The sequence below is a fragment of the Plectropomus leopardus genome, chromosome 6, assembly GCF_026936395.1.
Source record: "Plectropomus leopardus strain MGB_pleo_1.0 chromosome 6, ASM2693639v1, whole genome shotgun sequence".
NCBI classification, from domain to species: Eukaryota; Metazoa; Chordata; class Actinopteri; order Perciformes; family Serranidae; genus Plectropomus; species Plectropomus leopardus.
The window spans coordinates 21,008,589-21,035,332 of record NC_142181.1 but is presented as its reverse complement, the minus strand read 5'-3'; the positions used below and the strand labels follow the sequence as shown (position 1 = coordinate 21,035,332).

The 26,744-nt window shown below is 41.3% G+C and overlaps 1 protein-coding gene and 1 pseudogene across 2 annotated transcripts in view; one reads left to right on the top strand and one right to left on the bottom strand.

Moving 5' to 3' along the window:
- Positions 1-483: 483 nt before the first annotated feature.
- Positions 484-1,258, bottom strand: LOC148189361 (uncharacterized; annotated as a pseudogene).
- Positions 1,259-2,426: 1,168 nt separating this feature from the next.
- The window catches only part of sipa1l3 (signal-induced proliferation-associated 1 like 3), a 96,724-nt gene continuing 72,406 nt past the window's right edge, over positions 2,427-26,744 (top strand). The window contains exon 1 of one of the 2 annotated variants that reach the window (XM_042486354.2): positions 2,427-2,557. The gene's annotated coding sequence lies outside the window, so the exon portion shown is untranslated. Of the gene's footprint in view, positions 2,565-26,744 lie in introns of both variants that reach the window. The other variant, XM_088078964.1, reaches the window with a different exon arrangement.

Genomic DNA, 26,744 nt, shown 5'->3' with positions numbered 1-26,744 from the left:
AGATGCCTATAAGCTCAAATTGTGTATGTCCAAATGTGATAAAGAGTGTGAAGAAACAGTGATGGTTATTTGTGATCATAGTGGTTGAATCAGAGTTTTCTGGAGACCAGCCAACTCTTTTATTTTTAACGTAACCAGCCTTTCTAGAGAAAGTTTTCCAACTGAGCTGCATGTTTTTGGAATGTGGGAGGAAACCGGAGCACCCCGAAAAACCTAACGTCAACATGGGGAGAACACGCAAATAGAGAGGGCCGAGGATGTAAACAGAATCCTCGACCTTCCTCCTGTTAGGACACTGAGCCATCGTGCTGCCCCCACTCTCAAAAAAAAAGTGTTTGTTTAACCATATCAGCCCAGTGGCCCTTTCAGGACATCAAAGAGTCAACAAAGCTCCACTTTAAAAAGAACTCCACAACCCTTGAACTTACACAACCCTTTTATTGAGAATGTACATTTGTCTTGAAAAACAAATCCTTATCATCACTAAGAGAAATCCACTGATTGTTTTTCCGAGATGAAGGTAGTGAAGAAGAAAAGATTGTAGGGAAAGATTGATTGTTGACTGCTCATCCTCAGAGTCATGGCCACAGCAGAGAATATCCTGATGATGGCAGGGCACTTCTGTTTCTTCTGATGTAGGGGCGAGGGTCCATTCTGCAGGTCAGCGACTTCACTGTGGGACACCAATGTGTCGACATTGCAGGCTTGGGCTATTTTTTTTTTCTGAAAAAAACTCCTCACATTTGTAACAAAGCTGGAGGGATTTCTTGTAGCCTTCTTCAGCTGCCCTTTCACTTTTCTGGCAATCGCCTTCTTGAATGCCATATCTTCAGACATGATGGCACCCTGCAGCAGTATGCAGATCCAAACTCTGGACAAAGCTTGTCGAGATAGTAATGTGGAGGTCTCCAACAGTTTGTGGGAGAGTGAAACTTTTCTCTCCTCCTCAAATTCTTCAAAATCCCATCAACGTCCAAGTCCAGCACTGATTGCTGGGTGGAGTGGGCAATGTGGTCCAGCAGTTTAACAAAAAACACAGTGAGAAAGGTCTTCACTCCCAGCAAAAACTGCTTTTTCAGTGTTGATGGGCAACACTGAGCTCACACAACTTTGGAGGTCTGAACTCTAACTCCTCAACCATGCTCTTGTCCCCTGGACTGGACACTTGAGATGAAATGCTGACCTGCCATCCATTATCCTGGGAGTTAGACTTATTGACCAGGTACCTCTCCAGTATCTTGGCGACATGATAAGCCATATGTTTAGTAAACAAACAGCAAACAGCTGCAACAGGTTTGCAAAGTCATCTCAAGTTTATACAAGTTTGATTTGTATGTAGACATTGTATGTTTTTGTTCATTGTTACTTTATAACTATAACTCTCTCTCGCTCTCTCTCTCTCTCTCTCTTTCTCTCTCTCTCTATATATATCACCAACGTCTGTGTATATAATGTAATATAATGTTCATGTTTCTGTTTCTATGTAAGTAAACAAATTCATTGTATGTTTGCACATAGTCCATTGTCTTGTGCAATTTATCAGTGACATATTTTTTATAATATTTATTGTGCAATAATTGATAGTGAGTGCATACAGTGTTTTAATCCTGTGCTTTACCTACTCTCACTTTGTATTATATCTTTCTTTTTATTTTGACGTATTTGGTTTGTGTGTGTGTGTGTGTTTGTGAAGCACTTTGTGACTGGTGTCTGTGAAAGGTGCTATATAAATAAAATTTGCTTGCTTATTTTCTTGCCTTGTAATAGTGTTTATTCTCAGTATAATTCTTTTTAAACTATCTTTCTTGCCTTTTTTTCTTACAAGTTAACTTTGGGAGATATTCACAAATTATTCTATGTAGGCTACTTATGCTTTCGTACAGTGTGTAATTTTATGTAATTTATAGTGAGCACCTTTTAAAAAATAACCGAAAACGTATATCTTCTATTTTCATGCTACCTTTCTTTAGCTGACTAGTTGACCTTGAGAAATACACACAAAAATTCCAATGTGCTCATACTGTCCAATACTTGTGCAAATAGAAATGAATGAACGTAATCTAATCTACTTGCCCATTAATACTGATGCTAGTACTGATTCTGTATCATATGACTGATTTTGTTTAGCCACCACAAGGTTGTGCTATTGACTAATTTGTGTGCGATGCATAATCAAAATCAGATCATGCAGCATGATAAATATAGAGAATGCGTCCCCAGTGTTATTAATATGTGTGTTTGCAGTCAGATTTATTTTCTTTATGATATGAACCGCTATTTTCTCAGGTGTTCATTAAAACTATGTGTGTGTCCACAGTCCCAGAGGTAGTCTCGTGCAGCCCTCTGTGTGTTACTATCAGTAGGCTGCGCCAACCGGAGCTGCGCAGGCGCAGTGAGAGTGCGGGCGGGCGCAGCTTCGCCGTGGTTTCGGTTGAACATTTGGCAACGTATCGGTCGGAGAGCAGGCTGAAGACCGTCAGCTATGAGTGTTTCCACAATGTCTGGAGGTGTATTTTAACGGAATAGGAGCCAAGCGGAAACACCAGTGCAGTGTGAGGTAAGATGTGTGTCTTTTTCGGTTTTCTCTGAACAGTTTTAGTTGAACAGTGTGGGCTGAAAAGTGAACTAAACGTTAGCGAGCAGCGCAAACACCGAAAGGCAGCCGAGCTGACCAACTTCAGTCAATGCAGAGAGCAGGCTCCTTACTACGGCTCAGCTGTGAGGCTGAGTCCCACCTGAAGCCGCTCACACCGGCTCAACGCTTCACTCCCACCTCCGGCCATTCAACAGAGTAGATATGAAGCGTCAAATATGCCGCTGCCCGCAACAAACCATTAACTACTAAATATTCTCCAACCTTCCTGATCATTAAGGCTCCATTGCGCATGCTCACAGCGCTGTGCAGACTTCGGATTTGTAGTTTTTCGTACCTGAGTTAATCATAGTTGTGAGGGCCAAGAGAAAACGGTAAGACTACAAGTTCCAGACAATGGGAGCTTTGTTTGGGAGCAGAGCTAGCCAGCTAGTTAGCCTGGACGAGCTTTGAATTTCGAGTAGTTGTGCTGCAAATCGGAAGTTGCCTTGGCTGGAGATTTGTTTAGAATGAGCTGCATGGGGAGTATTTTGGCAGGGCGGTCACACACATTTTTTATACGAGCGTTGCAGTAGTTGTGAGTGCCACTGGTTTGCTTTGTGCAACATGTTTAAAACGTGTTCATTAAATGAGAATTAATACATGCTGTCCAGCTGTCATACGATGTGTGCACAGTGCTCAGGATTTGTGCATTGTCGACATTTGTGTGTGTGTGTGTGTGTGTGTGTGTGTGTGTGTGCGTGTGCGTGTGTGTGTGTGTGCGCGCGGTCGAGTGTGTACATTGAATGGGGAGGTGATGATGTCTCGGCGTGTCGTCTCTCTTTCATAGAGATCCCCTGTGTTGCTGCTGTATTCCCCAGCCCTCAGGAAATGACACGTCGAGTATCAGCATGATGGATCTGCCGTGCAAGAGCAGCAGAGCATGGCTGCACTGCACATATTCTGGGCATCATTTGCTCTGGTTGCCTCCCATCTGGAACTAATGGAATAATTATTACCGGGGAAAATCTGAAATGATGCTTTAATGCAGTGATACTAAATTAACGGCACGCGCCAAATCTGGCCCTCAATTCCAGAGTGCATAAAACAGCAACAAAATAGAGCTTGTTTATACATTTTTTAAAGGTCCTAGTTAAACCCCTAATGACTTTAAATCTTAGAAATGTCCTAAAATCCTTGAAACAGCCTGAAATCTAGAAACAAACTGAAACCTAGAAACATATATGGGGCTGCTGACCCTGGCCTCCTGTCATTTTGCAGAAGTGCCCCTCAAACAAAGCGAGTTGAGAATCTCTGCTCAAGTGTCTTACCCTGGTTGTTCTGCTGCTTACCCACCTGTAACAGCAGCCTGTGCTGAGCAGAGCACTGCCCACTGTTTGCTGCTCAATGGGGAAATCCTGCATGTCATCTTCTGTTTGAGAGGAGATCGGATTTGAATACAGATCTTAACAGTGAAGTTTATGCTGCATAATAATGACATGGCTCTTACCACTGTAAATCCAGTTTCCTTTGATCAAAGGCTGTGCAGCAGACTGCAGAAGTCAGTCACACAGTGCTCTCTGTTTATAGTTTCCAGGGAGAAGTTTTCATCCTTTTTACGGTAGTTTGAAAATATTCCATATCTAAAGGATAACTAAGCGTACTTGCTATTTATGGCCTGTGAACTTATCACTCCAGTGCTGTATGATTGAGCAGAAAATTTCAAAGACTGCGTTCACACTCACACTCTTTGAGACCAGCCTACATCCACAAGGCCACCTGACTACTCTTAAACTCTACTGTTGTATCTCACTTTATTTGTTCCCTTCTTCTCTCATAACTTGCTACCTGTCTGACAAAGCAAAAAAAAAAAAACAAACAAAAACAAAACCTGCAGTGCACATGTAGATCAGTATGATATATTACATCAGTGAGTGCAGTGGCATGTCCCTGCAAGTTGTTCTTGATGGATGTATAGAAAACAACTGGAGCTTGTGACTTCCAGAAGATACAGCAGACAGGAATGCATTGTTACAGGTAGAATCTTCCAATGCAGCAATTATGTTATTATCATTGTATAGTTTAACTTCTTTGATCCACTATCGTGTTGGTCTTTCGTACAGTTGGGTACGATGCAGCTAAAGTTTGGTATAGTAGGCCTTTTTTCAGTTATCATAGTATGTTAAGGCAGGGGGCTATCAATCGCTGAGCTTGTAAAGTCTCGGGAAACATGACTTGAAATTGTACAAATGCACATATTATATCAAAGTTGAGTGTCTCAATAAGTTTATACAAAAATCTTAATGAAAATAAATGTCCCCAACTATTAAAAGAAAAAAAGTTTAAAACAGCTACTTTTGAGGTGAATAGCATTTCTCAAGACTGTGTGGCCGTGGCAGATCACATTTTACACGATCACACTAAGCATGAGTGTTTCCAAACGCACCCTCTGAACTTTCAGAATCAGAAGATTTTCAATATACTTAATTTCACGCTGTCACTGAATGGCGAGTTTACAAAATGCTTTGTTATTGATATTACTTTCGCATACAGTTAGCATAACGTAGCATGTGCGACACAAGATGAGATATGTCTAACATTTTTTATGCTTTTTATGAGGCATGTAACACCCCAAATTATATATGAAGAAAGTTTTTGGTGATTTGCGTTCCCAGAGGCTTTAAAGAAACAGTTTGTAAGAGTCAGGGGGATTTAGTGGCATCTGGCAGCAAGGATAGCAGATTACAACTAGCTGAAACCTCTCCCAGTTAGAGTTCCTTCAGTGATCATTATTGGAGGGTTTTAACTGGAAGCCAAATTACCTGCAGTGGTCTCTTCTTCTCCAAAACAAATGCACCCAGCGATTTGTATGGTTAAAAAAGTGGATGAAGAAGTTTCACCTTAAGAAGTCTGTGTTTTTCCGATGCTCTTGTAACAGCTGCAAACTATTGTGTTTGATGTGAAAACGCAAAAACATGAATGGCCCTGTCTTGAGACAGTGTTTGGTTTGTCCGCTCTTGGCTACTGTAGAGACATGGCAATGCAACATGGCAATTTCCGTGGACAATACCCTCTCCAGACAGAAATGGCTCATTCTAAGCTAACAAAAATGTTTGGATTCTTATTTTCAGGTGATTATATGCTAAAGAAAACAGTTATAATATGATACTACATTTCTGTCAATATATGTCCTTAAACCCTGCAAACTGGATGTTCAAATGGCAACGTAAAAATGTTCAAATGACAACATAAAAATTGACATAGTATTCCTCTTTAAATATCTTATTCTTGAGTGAGGAGATTTATTCTTATTCTCTTGTGTTAACATTGCTCAAAAAATTGTAGTCTTCATTTACTACATTTCTGTTATGTACTATGCTAAGTACAAACCCTTCCCTGCAAAGTGCTGTATTGTTCTCTGGGTTGTACTGTTTGGGCCATGTAACTCAGTTAAGGTCAGTGCTTGACATCTTTAAAATCACTTTCCTAAACCCCACGCTATTGTTTGGAAAAATGTGGTACTGAAAAATATGGACACATTTCGTGATCCAATAACTGTAGCACACCTATACATACACACGCCGATGAAAATCCTTCATAAATACAGTTCATACCTTTTAGATTTTTTTTCCAGCAGTTGTTTTGCTGCCCATAATGCAAGATTTTGAGAAGTCTTGCCAGGTCCCTGTTTGGTATTTTTACAATAATATATTATCATCCATTCTAATCTACGCTCATTTCATAACTTTGGACTCATTTCACACAGTTGTGAAACACCTCCAGCAGTCGCCTTGTAGTCGGCTCCACTGGGTACCAGATAACAGTTGTTTACAGTCAGTGATCTTAAGGAACATCTCATATTTTGTGCTACGTATTTCAGTGTTTCACTGCAAACAGCTGCAGGAACAAAGGATCCTGTCTTCAAAGGGAGCTGAATGTGGGCCACCTGAGTTATTTCGCCTGTAAACATTACCTTGAATCACCGAATCTCGGTAGAGGTGATTCATTGGTTGTTTGATTTTTCTATGCCCTTTTATTCTTGACAAGGAGTTTTTAAGAACTCACACACAGGTCAGCTGTTGGGTGAATTATACATTTCCAAGAGAGTCTTTTTATGAGGTTTTTAAGGCAGCAAAGATTTTGTTTTGGCACCAGCTCTGCTTAAAGTTCTCCTCTCCGAACCGCAACACCTTGGCAGCCCTCCTGCTGTTTGTAATTTTAGAACGAAAAGCCTTTTGCCAGGTTTCTATCAAATCCTCGGAGGCGTCTTAGTAAAATAAGGGTTAATAGAAATGAACAATTGTGTGTTCCCAGTGTGTGCAGAAGGACACACGCGCACCTCAAACAACATCCATCACAATCATTGGGTGTATCCTGATCACAGGTAACAGAGAGGGAGGACGATAGCTTAGGCTGAAGATCCCATCTGGTCTGTGTCAGGGTGCACGGTGATGGCTGTATGGGTTTTCAAGGGCCTGAATGTGTAGCATTGTTGTAAATTTGAACTTATAGATTTTGACCATTGAGGTATATATTGAACTGCTCCCTTTCTCTCTCTCTCTCTCTCTCTTTTTATTGCCGACTCATGATGTTGGTTTATTCTTAAAAAAACCAACACTGTGATGTAGGTTAAACCGATGTCAGTGGTTAATCTGAGTGGGTCACCACATGCCATCACACCTGGTTTCACAGCCTCCTCCCATGCAGTGAATGCAGTTGGGACTGTTGTGAACAAGTGTTTCTATTAGCAATTTATGTCAATGTTATGATTTTATGATAATTTGATTAAATACTAGAGATGTTACAATACAATTTTTTCCTTCCCGACACCAATTCTGATACCTGGTCTAGGATTATTTGCAACTACAGAGATCTGATCTGATACTATTGCATTAAAAGACAGCTGTAACTCTGTATGGATGAGAAATAAATGCTATTTTTTTGTGGCATGGCTTCAGTTAAACCCTTTGTAATAAACAAATACTTAGTGATAATGAATTCCACATAACTTTTATTTACTGTCTAATTTGACTGTCAGTCATTAAAATGTATGATTAAAAGTGGAACTTATAAGTGTAAAATATTAAGAAATTGCTAACATTTTTATAATAACTGATGCAACGCTGTTTACTGGAAATCAATTCTTCTCGACCGCTCTAGAGCAGTATTTCCTAGTGGCTACACGGCACAACTTACCGTGTAGCGTACTAATTTAGAGTGCGGGAAAATGATCCATTTTTGGGGAAAATGCACTTTTATCTGGATATGAACTATTTCAAATTTTATTAGTGAATCACATTTTATTGGATCAGTGCATGGACTTGCCTACTCACTGATTACCCATCCAGCATTTTAGGCAGTATCAAAGGCATTTCTGATACTACTATTGGTATTAGAGCAACTCTACTAAATACATTAGTAACAATGATAAAACCACACTGGAGGTGCCCAAACCTTCCTTATACCTGCCACAAGATCTCTCAAGTCAATATCGCCATTATGCAGGAATCAAACTGGCTTAGTTCATGCCTCTATATGTAGCCACGGACTAAAGACAACAATAAAGCAAAGCAAGGCAAGTTTATTTGTTTAGTGTTTTAGATGCAATTCAACATGCTTTACGTATGGCAAAGACATGCATCACATCACAAAAATAAAAATAAAATCAAATAAAGCTACATTATATTTGATTCTAAATCAAGATATAATGAAATACAAGTAGACAAGACGTGATGTACTGGAAATACTAATACAGTGCATAAATATATAAAACCTACAGGCACTATATGCAAATTATAATATTCACATAATCAGTCATGTTGATATTTAACCAAATTTTTACCCACAAGAAAGAGACATAGAGACAGTAGCACAGAAACGGGGAGAGCGGTCAGTGTGGGCGAGAGCCAGTGTGGATGTAGAGAGAAACTGAAAATGAAATTTTATTTGATAATTATGTAATGTAGTGCAGTTCTGTGTAATTCTGTGGTTTGGCTGTGAAGAATAGCGCACTTCCATGCAAGAACAGGGATGGCCTCACATAAATTAAAAAAACATCTGAATGTCTAACAGGTGCATTAGCGGGCCGAACAGTTTGCTTACTCCTGGTTTTTATTTATTTTTACAACATGTTTTACAACATTTCTGTCTACATAACCTTCATCTGTTATGTGAAAAAGCATAACAGTTGCCTTATATATATACTTATGTATATGTTGGTGACTTCTGTGATATGTGTGATTGTGTTCTGTGATTGTGTGTTTAAATGTAAATTAAAATACCAGCAGTACCAAAGACAGTGTGCCGGAGGTCTTTCACTTTATAATGATTAACATATAACAGCATTGCTGTGTATGTGTTCATTCAGTAGACCTGCGTCATACACGTGCAATAATCAAGAGTGCAGGTGTTACAGTTTAAGATGAAATGGCATCAGACCACCAGCAGAATTACAAGCCCCCGCCCGTCCGCACTCTCTTTGATGTATTTGCCTCCCTTGAGGCTCTTATCCATAAGTCAGCGTGCATGACAGTGTCAAGAGGTCAAAGATTTACAGAAAGAGGAGCACACCAATGTTTCCTCATATGAGTCTCTGCTTTATTGGCCTTGTGTGCTGCTATAAAACATTTGCTAGGTAGACAGTTGATCTATCAAACCTCCCTCTTCCTTTTTTCTCCTTCTCACTCCTGCAGAGGTCACATTCCCTCAAGGTGTTGTTTACCAATCTGTGTCGTCTTCTCAGGGAGGAGGATGAATCAGAGAATCACAGTCCTGCGCATAATTATCTAAAATGTGCTTTCATTCGGCTGATGGCGCTTTTTACAGAGGTTATGGTCTTCCCGGTTTGGCTGTATAGCAGAGTAGATGTGTAGCACACAATAATGTTATTGTTTTTATGTATATATAGTTGGAGATTTGAATACTGAGAGCTCACAGTCGCCTGAGGTTGCTTCAGATTGAAGAGTCTATCTTTTTCGGCCAGTCGCTGGGGCACGCTCTGTACTTTTGGGTACATTTTTGTCCCCAGATTTTGCTGCGGAGTGAGCGCTCTTGACTTTCACACAACTCATGAGGAGGTAAGGTTGGACTGAAATATTCGGCTATTCGGGTATTTGTTAATTGGGTTGGTATTCGGTTTTCATTTAAGGCATTCAGATTTTTTTTTCTCAGAGGATGAATGCCATTTCAGTGTTTGTGATCCTGCTGCAGCAAATGTCTTACACACAGTGACAGGAATGATCATTTTACTCAACGGTTATTAACAGGTTTATTGACTTTATTGAGTCGAGCCTTTGCATGTTGGTGTTCTGGTACTGCTCACACCAACACACGAGCCCCCTCACCCCAAATTTTATTATATTTGCAGCAAATTATTACATTATTGGGTGCTACATAGGTGTCCCAGGTATAATATAGGCTATGTACCAGGCTGCATCTCTCTTCTCTTGACTCCTCTCTCCGCTCCGGGTATGTTTGACTGGGGTAAATATAGCCTGCTGGTTTTAGCGAGAGGGTAAACACAGATGTTGAGGAGGCCTTTCTCGCCACAGCTCGGCCTGTGTCCTCCCCCTGGTCAACGCTAGTAGCCGAGGGAGAGGGAAAGCCTCACCGTCCACCCACAACACACTTAAACAGGGTTATCAGACTTAACACCAAGCTTTTGACAGGGTGTATACATTTGCTACAAATCATTGGGACAGCCTGACAAAGTGCTGTTCATAAAGAGTGATTTACGCAGGCTGTCCATTTAGCAATTTAAGTGGAGGCCACTCAGATTTACAAATGGATGTCCACTTAACAAAGAGTCTGTACTCAGCCCTGTCAGGCAGTGAGTTTAAACTTGGATCTGTGGTTATAGAAGGAGAGGAGAACTTGAGGACGTACAGAAAACCAGACAAGGCTGTTTGGGTTATTCCTCAATTCTCACACTGAATTCAGGGCCATGAGGGGCTGCGATAACTGGCTATAGGCCTGCTTAGTCCCCGAGCAGCACTGAATGTGCTCATCTCTGTATCATTAAGCTCTTATCTGTTACTCTTCCCCCTTTGTAATGCTTCTCTCTTGCCTATATTCCTCCTTTCAAAAGGGACTGATGTTATTAAATGGTGTTTCGGTGCTCTGCTGTAAGAGGCGGATGATGATGGAGGCACAAATCATGCATTCCATCTCCAGGGAACGGGCTTTGTTGTAGAGACTTGCGAAGCATTCAGAGACGCATCCATTAATATGAATTGTCATGCAGCTGAGAGGGGCAGCAGCCGCCTCTCTCTCTGTACTGTCTTAATTGCCTTTATTTCTCCGACTTCTTGCTTTTTGTGTCTTGGGAGTTTAGTTTTTCTGCTGATTAATGTGGAAGAGTGTGCTGTTGCACCTGCTTCATATCTGCCCCTAACTGAGGCTTCACACATAAGGTTGACAGGTGGTGTGTGTGTGCACAAAGATCTTGGACACACACCAACGTAGCAGAAATGTTCTGGAAAAAGGAAATCCTGCATGACGGGATAGAGAAACAGCTGATTCTGTCTCCATCTGTTTTTATGGAGTGAGGAGAAGCAAATTAACCTTGTGCACCCCACACACATGAGCTTGACCATCAGCTGTCAAGGCATGGGCTCACTTGCTGTCATTTTAGTCTGAACTTCAGCAAAAAATTTAAAGGCTATGGTCATATAGTTGATCAATGATTTCAGTGATTTCTCCTTAAGGAAAATCTTCCCAAATGTGGAGATTTGCTGTTTTTTTCATCACATATCATAAAAAGTGTATTAGCTTTGAATTTGAGACTACTCAGGGTTAAATTTTAATGGTTTTTTTTTGTTTGTTCACATTCATTTAAGGGTCATAATAACTGATAATCTTATTTCTGTAATACCATAATACAGTAAACCTGTGATATTCTGTGAGACAGTTATTATACCGTGAAAATCTCATACCGTTGCAACCCTTACAATAACAGGACCCTTAGAGGGATAAAGATACATAATGAAGTGAGAAATGCGGCCGGTACAGGGCAGTGTCAAGGTACCTTTATTATGATCTATTTATTTTGCTTTAAATATCCATGCTGATAAAAGATGTTTAATTTTTAACTGATGGATTTTCATTTTACAAATATAATGGCAGGATGTTTGAAACCGCTGTTCAAGAATGTTAATGTGAATGAGTGAGTTTAAAAACCCCTCGTCTCAGTCAATGGCCTGAATCACTGGATCAACAAAAGGTTGTAATGACCCAGCCCACTGTGTCTGAACAATGAGTCAATTATTCACAGTGAAAGATGTTTGTATGATCACATTTTTGTTTCTTTCTGTAGAGTAATAAAAGCATCCTTGTAGCCCCCAGACACCTCATGTGAAATTCCATCTGTATTTTATTTGGAGGCGCTTACGGCCTCTTTGCTCCTTCTGGCGCTCTGTGCTGCATGTAGGAGGTCAAGCTGTTGGACAGGAAGTGAGTATGTACTGAGGAGGATGCGAGTGTGTGGTGGAGATGAGTTTTGCTGTGATTCAGACAATAGGCATCAGGGAGAGAAGTGGCTACGCTGCAGAGATCAGTCACAAAGACGAATGACCAGTTCACAGGACATGAGTAAAAGCATTCCTTCCAAGCTCAGAAAAATGTTAACGCAATTTGTCTGCGGCATGCAGTTGATATCCTGGACTCCTGCTCATTCATAGTAGAGTGTCAGCTCATCTCCAACTGCTGTTGAAAGAAACAGTTGGAGAAAAGGGCGTAACACCAAACACCATCAGGAAACGTAGATAGATTTGCATGCCCCCCCTTCCCCTCAGGATGTTTTGCTTTTAGTGACCTGCTTGTCTGTTTGAAACACACACACCCTCATGTATGTGTGGTTAAGTGTCTGGCAGGGTGAGTTTTAAATATGTTTTTATTTGTACTTTTCTTCTGTCTCATCGTAAAATGTTTTATGAAACAACATCAAAAGTCAGTGTCTCTTTCTGTTCCCTCATTTTGCGGTATGTGTGCAGAGTGGCATGCATACATATGCAGCCGTTGAAAGCAGCATGCATACATACATATGGTCGTTCCTCTGCCTCTTCATAGCTCAGATCTCAAACTATGACTGCTGACTGTGGAGCCATTGTTTTAATGCTAATTGAGTATAATGTGGTCATTCCACGAGTGCCTCTTGGCCCAGATTTTATGGTACTGTATCAAAAGACTGTGCATTTCTTTCCTCCTCATTTCCAAATCAGATTTGATACCAGGATGGAGGCTATTTAGCGGGCTATTTCCGAACAAGTTTATCTGGTCTGCTCTGTGTGGGTATAGTATGCTAATGTGTTTGTGCTGTTGCTGAAGCAGGCCTATACATTAAATCTGCTCCATGAGTTGGACATAAGGAGATTTTAGAGAAACATACTGTATACAGCTGTTTTGTCTCAGGGCTTGCTGAGTGTGTAATTCACTGTGTGTCTACGCATACATCACAACTAGACGAAAAAAATGTAATAAAGTCAACATTATTGAATAATTGATTGGTGTTTCCTGGGGTCATTTACCATCAGATAATCTAGCTCACTGCTTCTCTTAGTGGCAGTTGTGACTGAAAAAGTGCTCAGGATTGGGGTGTGTAGCTAAAAGCTGAGAGGATGAAATATGATACTGGAGGGCCAGGTTGAGTTATAGATCCATTAGTTTGAAGTTGTATTAGATGCCAAAACACTGCACCGCTGTATATATAAACCTGTGAGGAGAGATTTTACATCCCTAAAAGTATCACTCCGACAGTCGCTTTAACGATTTTATTCAGATTGATCTATTTTTGTTTACTCAGATTGATGTATTTGTTTAGTCTTGAATGTTATTTTTTGTTGACTTGATTGAGGTGTGTATAGTGAACACTTAGTAATAAACATGAATGATCCCTCTTTCTGCCTAAGTTCATTGATAAAACATACATAAGTGGTAGGATTGATAAGTTTTCACTTCCTCCTTTTGGGACATGCCATACTTATGCTGGTCAATGAATATGTCTGCTGGGTATTCTGGTTTTGTTTACTTGTTAATTTTAATTTATTTTGCATGTTCAAAATAAAATCTAAATCTAAAATCTAAATGATCACAAGGTAAATAGTAGAATTACAGCATTTGCATTACATACCAATATACCAGGAATGCTTGATGACTTTTTTTGCCATAGCACCCTGCGCGTCAAAGCAGTGGCCTCACTGAAGTTAACATGGGCTGCAATTTTCTGTCTACAGTGCTAATGTCTGTCAGAACATGACCTTAATCTCTGTATTTAAAAGTTCAGCAGCCTTTAGTCACAAACAAAGACTTAAAGGAATTGAGTATAAGATTCAGGGGGATTTATTGATGATGATTGCAACCAGCCTAAACTTCTCCCAGTTAGAATTTCCTAAGTGGTTTTTGTTCTGGATGTTTTTACCAGGAGCAGAATTATATAGAGGTCTTTTCTTCCTCAAAACAAACAAAACAGGTGATTAAATCAGTCAGTCAGTCAGTCAGTCATTTTCTGTAACCGCTTATCCTCGTAAGGGTCGCAGAGGGGGCTGGAGCCAATCCCAGCTATCATGGGGCGGAAGGTGATTAAATCAGTAAAAAATAAATAAATAAATACTTAAAAACACTGAATAAAGCAGTTTCACTTTACAAATCAGTGTTCTTCTGACTCTCTTGTTGTTAAGGGGTCGCTAAACACTGTGGCTGATGCAAAAATGTTAAATTGCTCTATCGGGAGCCAGTGTTTGCTTTGTCCTCTCTGGGCTTCTGTAGAAACATGGTGGTGTAACAAGGCGATTTTCCATGGACCCACTCAAAATGTAGATATGAACGGCTCATTCTAAGGTCATTATACACTAAAGAAAACATAATTAATATATATTACATTTTTGCGAGTATATCCCTGGAATTCTACCCACTGGACTAAAAGTGAAGCAGTAGAAACACGTTTAAAAATGAACAACAATGTACTGATAAGGTGGTTTTGTTTGCTGACTGGTCTGATGAAATATCTTTCACCATTGCATGAAGAAAAAAAGATTCAGATTCTGAGCCATGTTAAATTTGTTTTTAAGCATCTTAGAGCAACAACTTGAGCGTGTAGCATTAGGCATTAGTTTTTCTCCATCTCAAATATGTCTGATATTGAGTATCTTAAGTGTTGTCTGTATTTTCATTAAAATGTGTTAAATATAAATATATTAACTATATTTTTTATTCCAAATCACTGTAGTGTTTTATCACACAAAAGGAGCAGACATTTAACTGTGGTCCGATCTTTCAAACAGTGTTGTAGTGAAAACTGTAGTGTGGCTCCTTCCAGCACAATAGACATACATAGTCTTTTTTTAGATTTCTTTTTTTTTTTTTGCCTGAGCGCAGACGTCTCCTGAGCTACTACATGTGGGAACTTGTATGCCTTCCAGTGCTGTTTATTTAACTGCTTGATTAAAGTGTAATTAGCTCTTCTGATGCCACCGTTTGAAACACTTGCATTGTAATGTTTAAGTGCTTTGATTGTTTTTAGTCTTCAGTTTAAAGCAACTCCACTCTGCACACTTGGCTGCTACCCGGCTGCTTTCAGATCATGCAAAGCACTGCTGCAAGTGATGGGTGACTCTTTTATCCTGGTCAGTTATCGATGTAATTAATTATTTGCTTTTGCCTAAGAAAGTAATAAAAACTACTGTCTTTCACACCAACATTTGAGTGTTTGGTGAGTGCTTTGTTTGAGTGTGTGCAGCAGTGACAGCATTGTTCACTGTCCCATAGCAGTAGGCCAGAGAGCAGTGAAGGGGAGAGGGAAGTGACAGAAGTTTGGGTGTTTCTGCACAAAACAGTAGAGCCTGTTATCATCGTGGGAGAGGAGGAGACGGATGAGCTGATAACTCAAAGGGAGAGCCTTGGCTTGACAGGGGAGGAGGGATAGGAGGACGTAGACAGAGGGAGAGGCTAAAAGGGAGGCCTGTTAGTAGGAGAAAGCCAACCCATGCGCTTCCATCTCCTCTTTCACCTCCTTGATTCGTCCTCCCTTTTCTTCCTCTGTTTTCCCCATGACCTCTGCAGCGGAGCTCTGATTAGATAACTGACTGTTTCAGTGTGTGAGATGAGGCTCCACCTGAGAAATGATAACGATAATCAAAAAACACAAAAAGGAGAACAAAACAAGTAGAAGTGAGTGGCGATAAAAAAAAGTGTGATTGTGATACAATCCCTCCTTAGAGAGAGGTTAGAGCCCCGAGGGTGTGCTGTCTGTTGTGTGGTTGTCTCTGAGGAGGGTGTGTATGTGGAGTGGAGCGGATCACACTGCAATGAGTACAATTAAGAGATGCAACACAAAAAGATCCAGAACAAGACAGGACAGTGGACATTTTGTCTCTGTGCTGCAGCGACCAGGTGACTGCTTGTGTGCACACTGAAGGTCACTGCTATCATCCCACCCCTGGATAAAACACTGTGACCCAGTTTGTTGCCCAAAGGCCCTCAAACACCCACAACAGCTCCCTTCCAACTCCTCCTCCTCCTCCTCCTCCTCCTCCTCCTCCTCCTCCTCTTCTTCCGCTGCCTTAGACGTGCACTTAGGCAACCTTGTGAACTCTTGTCACTGTTCTCAGCCCAAACACCTCAGCACACACATGGCTGCATCCATTAAGCACATTTCTGACATGCAACCACTGCAGACCCCCCCCTGTTATGTGCACGTACGCACTTACATGCACAGTTGTCTGCAGAGGGCTGTGCCTCTCCAGTGGTTCCCACGTCTGAATTTGACAGGAATGTTGGCAGCCCGGTGGGGAGCCTCCAGGCTGTGGATTTTCTTTCCTTCCTTCACAGTTTAAAAAGAAATAATCAGCATTTTGGGAAACGTGCTTATTTGCTTTCTTGCCAAGATTTAGATGAGAAGTTTGATGCTACTGTCATGCCTTTCTGTTAAATATTAATCTTGAGTTAGGAGACACATAGCTTAGCTTAGCTTAGCTTAGCTTAGTTTAGCATAAAGACTGTAAACAGGGGCTAACGGCGAGCCTTTGTCTGTCCAAAGTTAAGAAAATCCACCTTCCATCACATCTTAAACCCAGTTCGGATAAAAGATTTGCAACGAAACAAGTTGAAACCTCTAATTACTTACACTGTGCTGGTGTGCAACATTTTGAAAACCCTGCCAGTTCACACCACTGCAACTAGAGGAGACGGTGTATCATCTTCATAAAAACAACTCTCTGTACTTATGTTTTAATTTCCAGCTTTTTAAGATTATTTTGGAGGTTATAGCTTTTTGAAATAAGGATGAGGATTGTGAGATTTTTGCCTCGCCATGGTGACGAAACTGCAAAACATGAATAAAATTACCTGAGCTTCAGACGGACTGTATTCATAATAGATTTGCTACAATAATTAATAAACAATGCAGGTTAATTAGTCAATAAATATGTGTGTGTGACATGCGCAAATACAGCAAGCAGTAGCAATGACCCACAATACAACACTGTGAGAACAGAGACTGAAAGCCGTGTCAGCAGCCACTGGGATGTAAATGAGATGGACTCTGGCTCGGGGCAGACAGAAGCCAAGCGAACACGCTCGCGGATAACAGTTTTTGACTCAGCTAGCTGACTTTGTTACAAGCTGGTTGGCTATTGAAAAAAGTGATGTGCCTTTTGCTCTCAAATAGCTGAGTCGCAGCCGGCTTGAGTTGGGCTGAGACCAGTTCACACTGTCGTAACTTTTCTCTGCAACCTTCTTAAACGTTGTGAATCTTCGGTCTGAACTGGGCTTAAAGCTCACTAACATGTGTTGCATCTGGTTTGTTTATTCACTACTAAAACCAAAATGCAAAATTGACAAGTTGAGGTTTCATGGAGGGGTAATTAGATGAAGTATTTCTTAACCGAGTGCACTGACTTCTGTGAGCCAAGCTAGTTGTTTCCCTCTGTTTTTGTTCTTTATGTTGAGATAATATAATCCACTGTTGGCTCCACTTAATACATACACACAGAGTGGTCGATATTCTCATCTTTCTCTCAGCAAAAAAAGCAAATTTGCCCATATTCATCAAATGTCAAATTCTACCTTTAAATTGTCCACCTGCCCTCTCACAGCCTTTCCTCTCCTTTCTCTGAACTTTTTGTCATTACTTAAATGTTTTCATAGCTGTCTGTGCCTGGAAAACAACTCGGCTAGTGTGTGCTTTAGTGAGCACATGTGCAGCTCAGTGTGGGAGCACATGCGTGAGTGTGCGCATGGCTGTAGAACCACACCCTGGACTCACGCCACACTTTAAACCAAACACAGAGAGAAAGAGAGGCGACTTCTGGAGGGATTTAGCTTGTTGTGACAGCGTTCTGCACTACTTTAGGCCTGGGACAGTGATGACTTTGGATTGCAGGGTGAAGAATGAGAAAAGTGACAGCCGTGCAGGCCTTCACGCCATTCTTGCTCCTGTAGCTGAGGCCAATTTTGAGGAACGAAGTGATGATGGTGATGCGGTGGTACAGTCCCTCTGTTAGAGTTTTATTTGAGGCTGGTTGGATAAGACACACCTTCCACTCGGCTGTTATTACTGGCCAAATTCCACCTCCGAGATGCTGCTGTCTGTCCAGATGCCTCAGATAGTTTTGAGGGGCTGAGATCTCTATTGGCGTGTAAAACTCCCCTTTGCCTCCACCGTGAGTTCGATACTGTGACCTGAAACCAACAAGCATACATAAATTATAACTTCTACTTCAGCACCAGAACCATATGCTGCATTATAAGGAAACAGGTTTTAAAGTAAGTCGAGGTCGGCCTCTGGATTCTGAGGGGAAGGTGCTGACAGAATTTCAGGCAGATCCTGCCCTGTCTCCACGTAACTTTCCATAATGGGGTGTTCATGTCGGCTAGTCAAGGACACACACACACAGACACACACAGACACACACAGACACACACACACACACACCGCTACTGTGAGTTAAAAAGGGCCACACCTTTCTCCTGTAATCCTCCCCAGTCCATACAAACCCCTCTTTATATCTGCTGAATAGACTGTGTTCACCTGTGCTCAACACCTGCCTCTCATTTTGTGTGTGTGTGTGTGTGTGTGTGTGTACTTGTGTCTGAAGCTTTTGTATGTGCATGCATCTATTTTTCAGATTTTGTGTGTGCTTATTTTCATCTTAAAAACAAATAAGAAACACAGAATGTAAATCATAGCAGCCAAATAAGAACAAATGGTGAGACAGGGAACATCTTGACAAAATAGACAATAAGTTAGCTGATATTTTTGTACTTAAAGGAACAGTGTGTAAGAATTAGTGGCATCTAGGCTTGTGCCCTGACATTGAGCAGTTGTTTTTCGTGTTTTTTTTCAGTCAGGTTATTGTGCAACGTACTTCCGGGGACCTTTTGGTCTCCAGACTTGATATAAGCAACTGCAGAAAGGCAGGCAGCAGCACAGAGGAAGAGAGAGGCTACACTGTAAGGTGAAAAGCAGTGAATTTATAGCTCACAGCAAGTTAATGATATTGTCTATGGCTTTGTTCAACATCTAGCAAAAATGTTGCCCATTTGCGACCTGTTGTTTGCACTTTTAGCTTGTTTACTATATTACATGAATGCCGCTGTCACACTAAATGTCCCTCTGAGCCCTGTTTAAACTTTAAGGGAGTTTGTTGAAATGCCTGTCCATTACTTAAAGGCCAAAGTGTAGATAAAGTATCTTTTGCATGAAGCACATAGGCAGCACTCATACTTGTGTATGCATTTTAACAAATGTAAAGTAGTGTGCACTTACCTTTGAGTTTGCCTTCTGGTGCTATTTGCTCTGTTATAATTCCCTGGCGTGCTGGCTGCATTCTTTGTTTCTCTTTTCTCACAGTTTCTCAGTTTGTACAGTACTTTCTGCAGCTCTGTGTTTCAGCTCAGTCTCAATGGACCCACTGTACTGTACTCTGTTTGCTCTCACTAGTCAAAGTCCCGCAGGCAAACAGTGCCTGGTCTCTGTGGGGCCGGGGACTGTGCTACAGCGGAGCCAGGCCTAGCGGAGCCACAGTACTACAGTTTCACCGTAGACTCATGTTACCACAGTGTCTGGATAGTGACGTTGTGTGGGAAGTGGGGGTGTTTGTGCGTACAAGTGTTGGCTATGGATTATGTGTGGGTTCCAAATGAGGGCACAGTGTGTTCACAGATCAATAAAAAGAGTTGCACAGATGTAAAGTTTCAGTCAGAATATGTCCTTGTAAAAAGAGACAGGGTAAGGGGCGGGGAGGTGGAAACACTAGATTACACATTACAGTAGGTGTGAGAGGAAGAGCCACAGACCCTCGTAAAAGAAAGATGCCCCCCCACCCCCCCACCCCTTGGCAAGGAAGACTTAGCCGTTGTCCTGCAAATGATCCTGATCTCCAGTTGCATCCAGATGAAGTTGCGTGTTCACATTTTGGTGCACGTCTTTTCGATTTAATCTAACTCCCTCCACCTCTGCAACTCCAAGTACTCTGTGGGATTTGAAATTGCTCCCCTCGGCTGGGGTTGGCAGACGGAGTGAGGAAGGAGGAGTAAGGACGGGGAGGCCGGAGCGATTATGAGACTTGGGGTGCGCTTTAACCCACTTAGCACACCATCTCAGGGTCTCCTGCCAAAACGGTGAGCTTAGTTCTTTTAATCCTCTTCCCAGAGTGAGCTGATAGTTTGTTGCCTGCGGCTGCTCTCTTGTTTTACCGCCTAGAAATGTTATCTGCCTGAGTTTTTTTGTCAACCTCCCTTTACAATTTATGATTATTTGCACCGCTGTAATGTTTGTATTTGTCTTATAAATGGATGCATATGAGTGTCGATCTGTCCATCTTGCAGTGAGTTGTGTGTGTGTGAGTTGTCAGGCAGTTTCCCAGTCATAAACACACCAGTGAAGTAGTCCTGCTGTGGTTTGAAGTGAGCCTCCCTGTTGGCCCTTCCAGCACTCACAGCCAGCCAGCCAGGCAGGCTTGTTTGTTTGACCCCCTCCAGACTGGTTTGTGCTGGGCTGGCCTCTGCCCCAGGGGTCTGACTGGGGTCCAGTTTGAGTCCATCCTCTCCCAGCTCACAGCCAGCATCACATGCCAGTTTCCCCCACACTATGCTTGGCTCCCTCTGCTAATAAAACGGGCTCATAACGCCACGTTCCTTAAATTCTTTATGTGCACGCTCCCTTTTTTCACATGCATGGCTGGGCTGCACTGAGAAATGCAGACCGCAACATTAATGAAGCCAAACTGTGCACAAAGCTTTCAGTGTGTGGATGATTTTTAGATCTGTTTGTCAATATAGGGCATTCACAACATTATGAATTAGGGGTGTGCCATATCATACCGCCCACAATAATACCAGTATAATTTATAATGAGAAAAATTCTTATCATGATAATGGCAATATTTTAACATGTTGAACTAATGGCATCATACCATTACATACGGCAACAACAAGCGTGGCTGAAAGCGAAATAGCTGCCAGCCAGGAGCAACTTCAGTAGTGTGGAATCAGTAGCCTGGGCATCCTGAATGTTTTATGAGCAGCCCCAGACTTTTCAGACTCTTTTTGCAACTTACCACTCAGAGTAAACTGTCAGCTGCTCCGAGCAGCACATCGTGTCTCTCTTCCTCTCCTCTCTCGCCATGTGCACAAAGGAATAAGTGTTGCCAAGTAATTTTGTCATAAGCCTGTCCTAATGTAAACCCAAGTGATCTTTGCAGCACAACAAAAAAACCCTATATAGCCTACATATCAATGTGTGATATCATCGTAACATAACAGCCTGTCAAAATAAATGCAGGTGTGTGTGTGTGGATGTGTCTGATTGTCAGCGCTGAGTGACACACACTGCAACAAGAAGAGTGGAGGAGAAATAGCAGCACATACAGGTCCAAGTGGAGAAAATTGTTTAGATGTTGTTTTTTTTTGATTGATTTTATTTTGTTGTAATATTTATATTTCATACAAAGTCTGAATCTCTGACACTCTGAATTTGAATGTTGTTGTTTACTAACTAAAGAACTGAGGGTTTTTTGGTAAGTTTTTACTTAATATTTGAAGGCAAACTACATAGATGTTGACATACACAACTATAGCACTTATTTTGTTGCACTAGTATGTTCTTGAAATTAATTATAAAATATTCTCTTAATTTTTGTCAGATCGTCAAGAGTATCATTAGTGAAAAATACCCTAAAATATCATGATATTATTTTACGGCCATATTGCCCACCCCTATAGCGGATATCCACACAACATTTAGAAAAGTTTCCCTCTTTTGTGCAAGAGGAAGTGCAAAGTGAAGCACAGAGATGGAGAAGGAGGAGGAGGAGGGGAAGCAGGAACAAAGTGATGGCTGATTCAGTGGTGGGGGGTGTTTTGTTGGAGCAGCAACAGCAACCCTGTCACTGTAGGTTTACGTCTGGACTCCCCCGTCCTCCTAGCAGAGTGGAGTCATGGCAGAATCGGGGTCAGCAACGCTTCCTCAGTTGCTACCCGTTCCTTACTTTATCCCTCTTTCCCCAAAACAAACACTTCCTCTCTGTGTCCCATCTCATATCAGTCATTTTTAAATCTAACATCCTCCGTCAAATCCTCCAGTCTCACTTCTTCCCTCCTCCCATACAACCCTTAAAAAGCCTCCTCGTTTCATGCGGATACGTTTGTGCCTGTTCGAGAAAGAGGACAGGTTGAGATTTATAATTAACAAAGGTTGATTCGAGCACTGAAAGGGAGAGCTGTCTGAAGAGTCTGTGTGAAGGGGAGCGCAGGGTGGGGATGGTGAACAAATTGGGCTTTTTTATACAGAGTATCAAATAGATGCTGAAGAAGGAAAAAGCATACTGATGAGACACAATACTGATTTGATCTAAAAGAGGTTGTTTTTGTGTGCAAGTTTTGGCTAAGTCTAAGCTGCTTAGCCATGGCACAACTCCACTTTTAAAGCAGGCTACAGTACGATGGCATGTAGTCCAACACTGCATCAGTGCTCTGATGAGCTTGGGCAGCCATGAAGACTCATTACCATCTCATAAAAAGATCTTTGTCCCCTCAAGACTACATTATCTCTGGTGAAATTACCACTAGTGCTCTGTGTCATTGTTGCACATCCAGTACACTCTGCTATATCTTTTTGCAAAGGTCAGAGTTTATGACTTAGGTTTGATTTAACAAATATTTCACATAGTGTGTTAACATGTCAGATCATATATGCCTTGTTACCTATCAACACCTAGATCGAAATCAGTTTTCTTGTGCTGCATTCAGACACCTTTTACTAGCATTTAAATTTCTTAGAACTGAGAAAATTGGTATGATTTCTTTCAAAAACACAGGAAAAAACATAATGAGCAATTTGACAATAAATATCCCACAAACTGAAAAAAATAAATAAATTAAAGGTGACCAGGAAATTATCTGAACATAAATAGGGAGGGATTTTTAGATATTATCAAAATTCAAGGGAAAATGTCTAGGAATCTATATTTATTATTCTCTTAATTATGATCTTAAAATAATATCACAGAAAAAAGAAAAAAAATGTTTTACTTTTTTAGCACTTTTCTTGGTTGTTTTTAGGGTTTTCTCTATTCTATTTTAAAATATTTTTCCTCTGACTTTTTACTTATTTCGTTCAATTTTCAAAGTTGCCCTCATCCCATGCTTTTAAAAGAAATTAAACAAATTTTATTCTATTTCAAAGGGTTAATCAAGGAAAGCAGTTTGAAAGAAGGAATGCAAACGATATCCAAAACTAACCCCATGCACTGCTAAAGAAGCAGTGCATGGGATATAAGGCAGGGCCTGGCCTGGCCTGGCCTGGCCTGGCCTGGCCTGGCACAGTCTGGTTGGTTAAACAGATGGCACAGTGCAGGGCAGCGTAGTGGAGACAGACTCTTAACCATCTGGACTCCAAGCGACTAGATTTCTCAATCTCAAGCCCAGCCTGACAGGTCCCAGTCGGTCCCGAAAAGCCCAAGCGGTCGGGTCAGTTCAGGCCTAAAATACACCCTAATTGGCCGGGTCAGGCAGGGCTTTGGCTGCAGAAAAATACATAAATAAATAAAAATTATAAAAATTATAAAAATTTCGTTCTGCGTCTCTTCACAGCACGAGACATTAGCTGATCACTAAACTATCACCAGCTGCTGGTCTGCTGGGAGCTAACACTGCGTGCATACTGATGAAGGTAATGAGATATTAAGATGGAGGCCCCACAGTTTGAACCAATACTGCAAACTCTTTCTGCCTCTCACATTGACAGCATCAGTGTAGTAGCTGCACTTCTCCCGTTCTTACCTTTCACAATAAAAGCCCTAGATGGATATACTGCAACACAGCTTCAGATTTTGCTCTGACTTCTTCTCTAGGTTTGCATATTATCTCAATTAAATTTACTGTAATAAATGTATATGTGAGAAAAAAAGGCGATTTTGCTATAAAGTATGCATGGCTGGTAGATTTTTTTTTCTACCAGCCAAATTGGCTGATGAATCAAAAAGTTAATTGTAGACACTGTCAGATTGTAATGCCTCCACCAAAGTTAGCAGCAACAATCTCGTACAGACTCAGAAACGTTGAAAGTGTCAGTCTTCGATTTCCCTTTTTTAACAACAAATACAGATGACCGCCGCTGCTGGTATGGAGAGTTATATCCTCTTTCCCAGGCACAGATTTTTTTTTTTTTTTACAAGAAATGGGGATGTGAGGTTTACAGTTGGCTTTTGTCGCCACCAGTTTTTTTATGTTTGATGTGACGATGATCCTTAAAGGAAAGTAAACATCTTTGTTTGAATTCAGTTTTATTACTATAATTAAAACTCAAAACCATTTTTCTTAATTAAAGTATTTGTAAAAAGTCTGCCTTCTGAGAATAACTTAAGTAAAGGGAAGATTCTCCATCCAGTTGCATTTACTGTAGATAAGCAAATGTACATGGTATGATAACTATCAGTTTTTTATATCTGAAATATCAAACCATTTAACTTTCCAACCTTGAAAAAAACACAAAGTTGGTAGCACATCATCGGCACCTTCAGAGCTTACAGCTACTAAGACTATGAGTTTGCCTGCTGCACAAGTTTGGGTTTAACTCAGTTGGCTGCCAAGTCAGAGATCCCGGATTCTAATCCTGTATGAGTCAATTTAGAGACAAGCTGGTAGCTGTTCATCAGAAATTATAAGCTTGTTCGGGCTAGTCACTGTTTGAATCACTGCTTTGACCTTCCCCATATGTAATGACAATAAACCTTTTTTCAAAGAAACGTGGAACTGAAACAACAACAGTTCTCTTTTTTTTTTGTGAGTGAGTAACAGGCTGATGTGGGTGGTGCGGCTTTGGACATGTACTGCTTCATTCTGAATCCAAGGTGATGTGGTGGAGCACAGAGGCAGGGCCCGAGCCAGCCCTCGGTCAATATTTGCCTCAGTGAGTGCCTAGCCACTGGCAGCAAAACAAACTAAAATGGTCTAGCACATTTCTTATACAGAGTTACAGAGTTTCAGCTCCACTGTTAAACCTCCCACAGCTGCCACTGAGTGTGTGCGACACCTGTTCCCCATGTTCTCCAGGTCCGTGTTTATAAAAAGCATCAGGGCAAAACCGCAGCACTAAGTGGTTGGTGGGTGGCTGCAGCAGAAGCTTCATTAGATGCTTAAATGTGCAGCATTTGTGCGTTAGTGTGTTTCTGTAGCTTTGCATTGTGAGCTGCTGTTGTTACACGCCGGCAGCAAACAGCTTGGACACAGGCCACCCAGAGAGAACTGGACGCTCTGCTGTTTGTCACCCACTCTCCCTCTCTGTTTCTCCCCCCTGCTCCGTCCATCTGGCAGGGAGAGAGATACAAAATGAACAGTACACAGGTGGGAAAAGCAGCCAGGGTGACACAACAGAAATGTGAGAAAAGACTGCAGAAGACGAGGAGGAAAACCTTGAAATGCTAATGAACAGAAAGGTGTGGACTGAGGGTAAAAAGTGTGTGTGTGTGTGTGTGTGTGTGTGTGTGTGTGTGTGTGTGTGTGATTCTGCAACACATGTGGCACGTAAAGAAGACGGGCTCGTCTCATTAACCAGACCTCCCGTTGCTTAGCATTTCCCACCCAAAGCAAGTGGGGTGTAGTTCAGAGTATTCTTTCTAAGACTGATAACTTTTCAGAGCTGTTTTTTTTTTAACTTAGAATATGCCATTTTACTGAGACCCGTAAAGGGACAAGGAAGAGAAAAAAATAAATAAATGTTGGGAAAAAAATATAAGATGATGCTGCTGGCGGACTGAAAGTATTTTTCTATGGAGAATGCAAAAGTTTCTTGGGAGAAAATGATTTTTTTACCATTCATTTTTTCACCACCTAATTCTGATCCACCATCACATTTTTTTTCACCATCCAATTTTTTTTTCACTGTGTAATTTTTTTTCTCCCCCATGTCTTTTTACGGGCTCGTGACCATTTTGAATACATCAAGGTTTTTATCAGCACTCTACTTTGAAAAAGATCAGCTGACATTTATGAAAGCAAAGCTCTCCCGCAGTTTCTGTTTGTATTAAGTCAGGAGGTTATTGTGTTTGTATGTAGGCCAGCATGCTTTTGGTACGACTGCCAAGGAAACAAATTGTTACTCGTTGTTCGTGGAGGTGTGCAGTGACTCATGGTGTAGTGAAACTAGATCGCCTGGTTTGCTCAAAGTCATCCTCACCGTGCTGTGGGTGCTGCTATGATGAAGTTGTATTTCCTGTTTTGCCAGGAGTTCCAGCAACCGGCGGCTTTGTTTTGGGGGTTGTGGGTTTTGGGCTGTTTGAACGAGTTTACACGAAACTGTTCTGCTAGAGTGACGTGTGTGGTATGGAGACACATGGATACATACACTGAAAAGAATAGCTTGATTTTTCTTTACAGCAGTGAGATCGCCTTTGTAAAATCTTTTGAGGTTTATGTGAAAACCGCTCAGCTGTGTCACTGCCAAGAGGGGAAAATAAGTTGTGAGACATCTATCATACCATAGATTAATATTCAGTATGGCCTCACTGAAGATTAAAATGGAAATGGGATCAATCACACTTCTGCGGTCTCCGTGTGGTATCACCACAGCTGCATTCGCCTTGATGTGCAGTTATATTTTTGAGTAGGTGCAGGACAGCTCCAGCAGGTCTTCAGATCCTCTGCAGCACCCTAATGCAGAAATATATGTGTGGTTTAATGC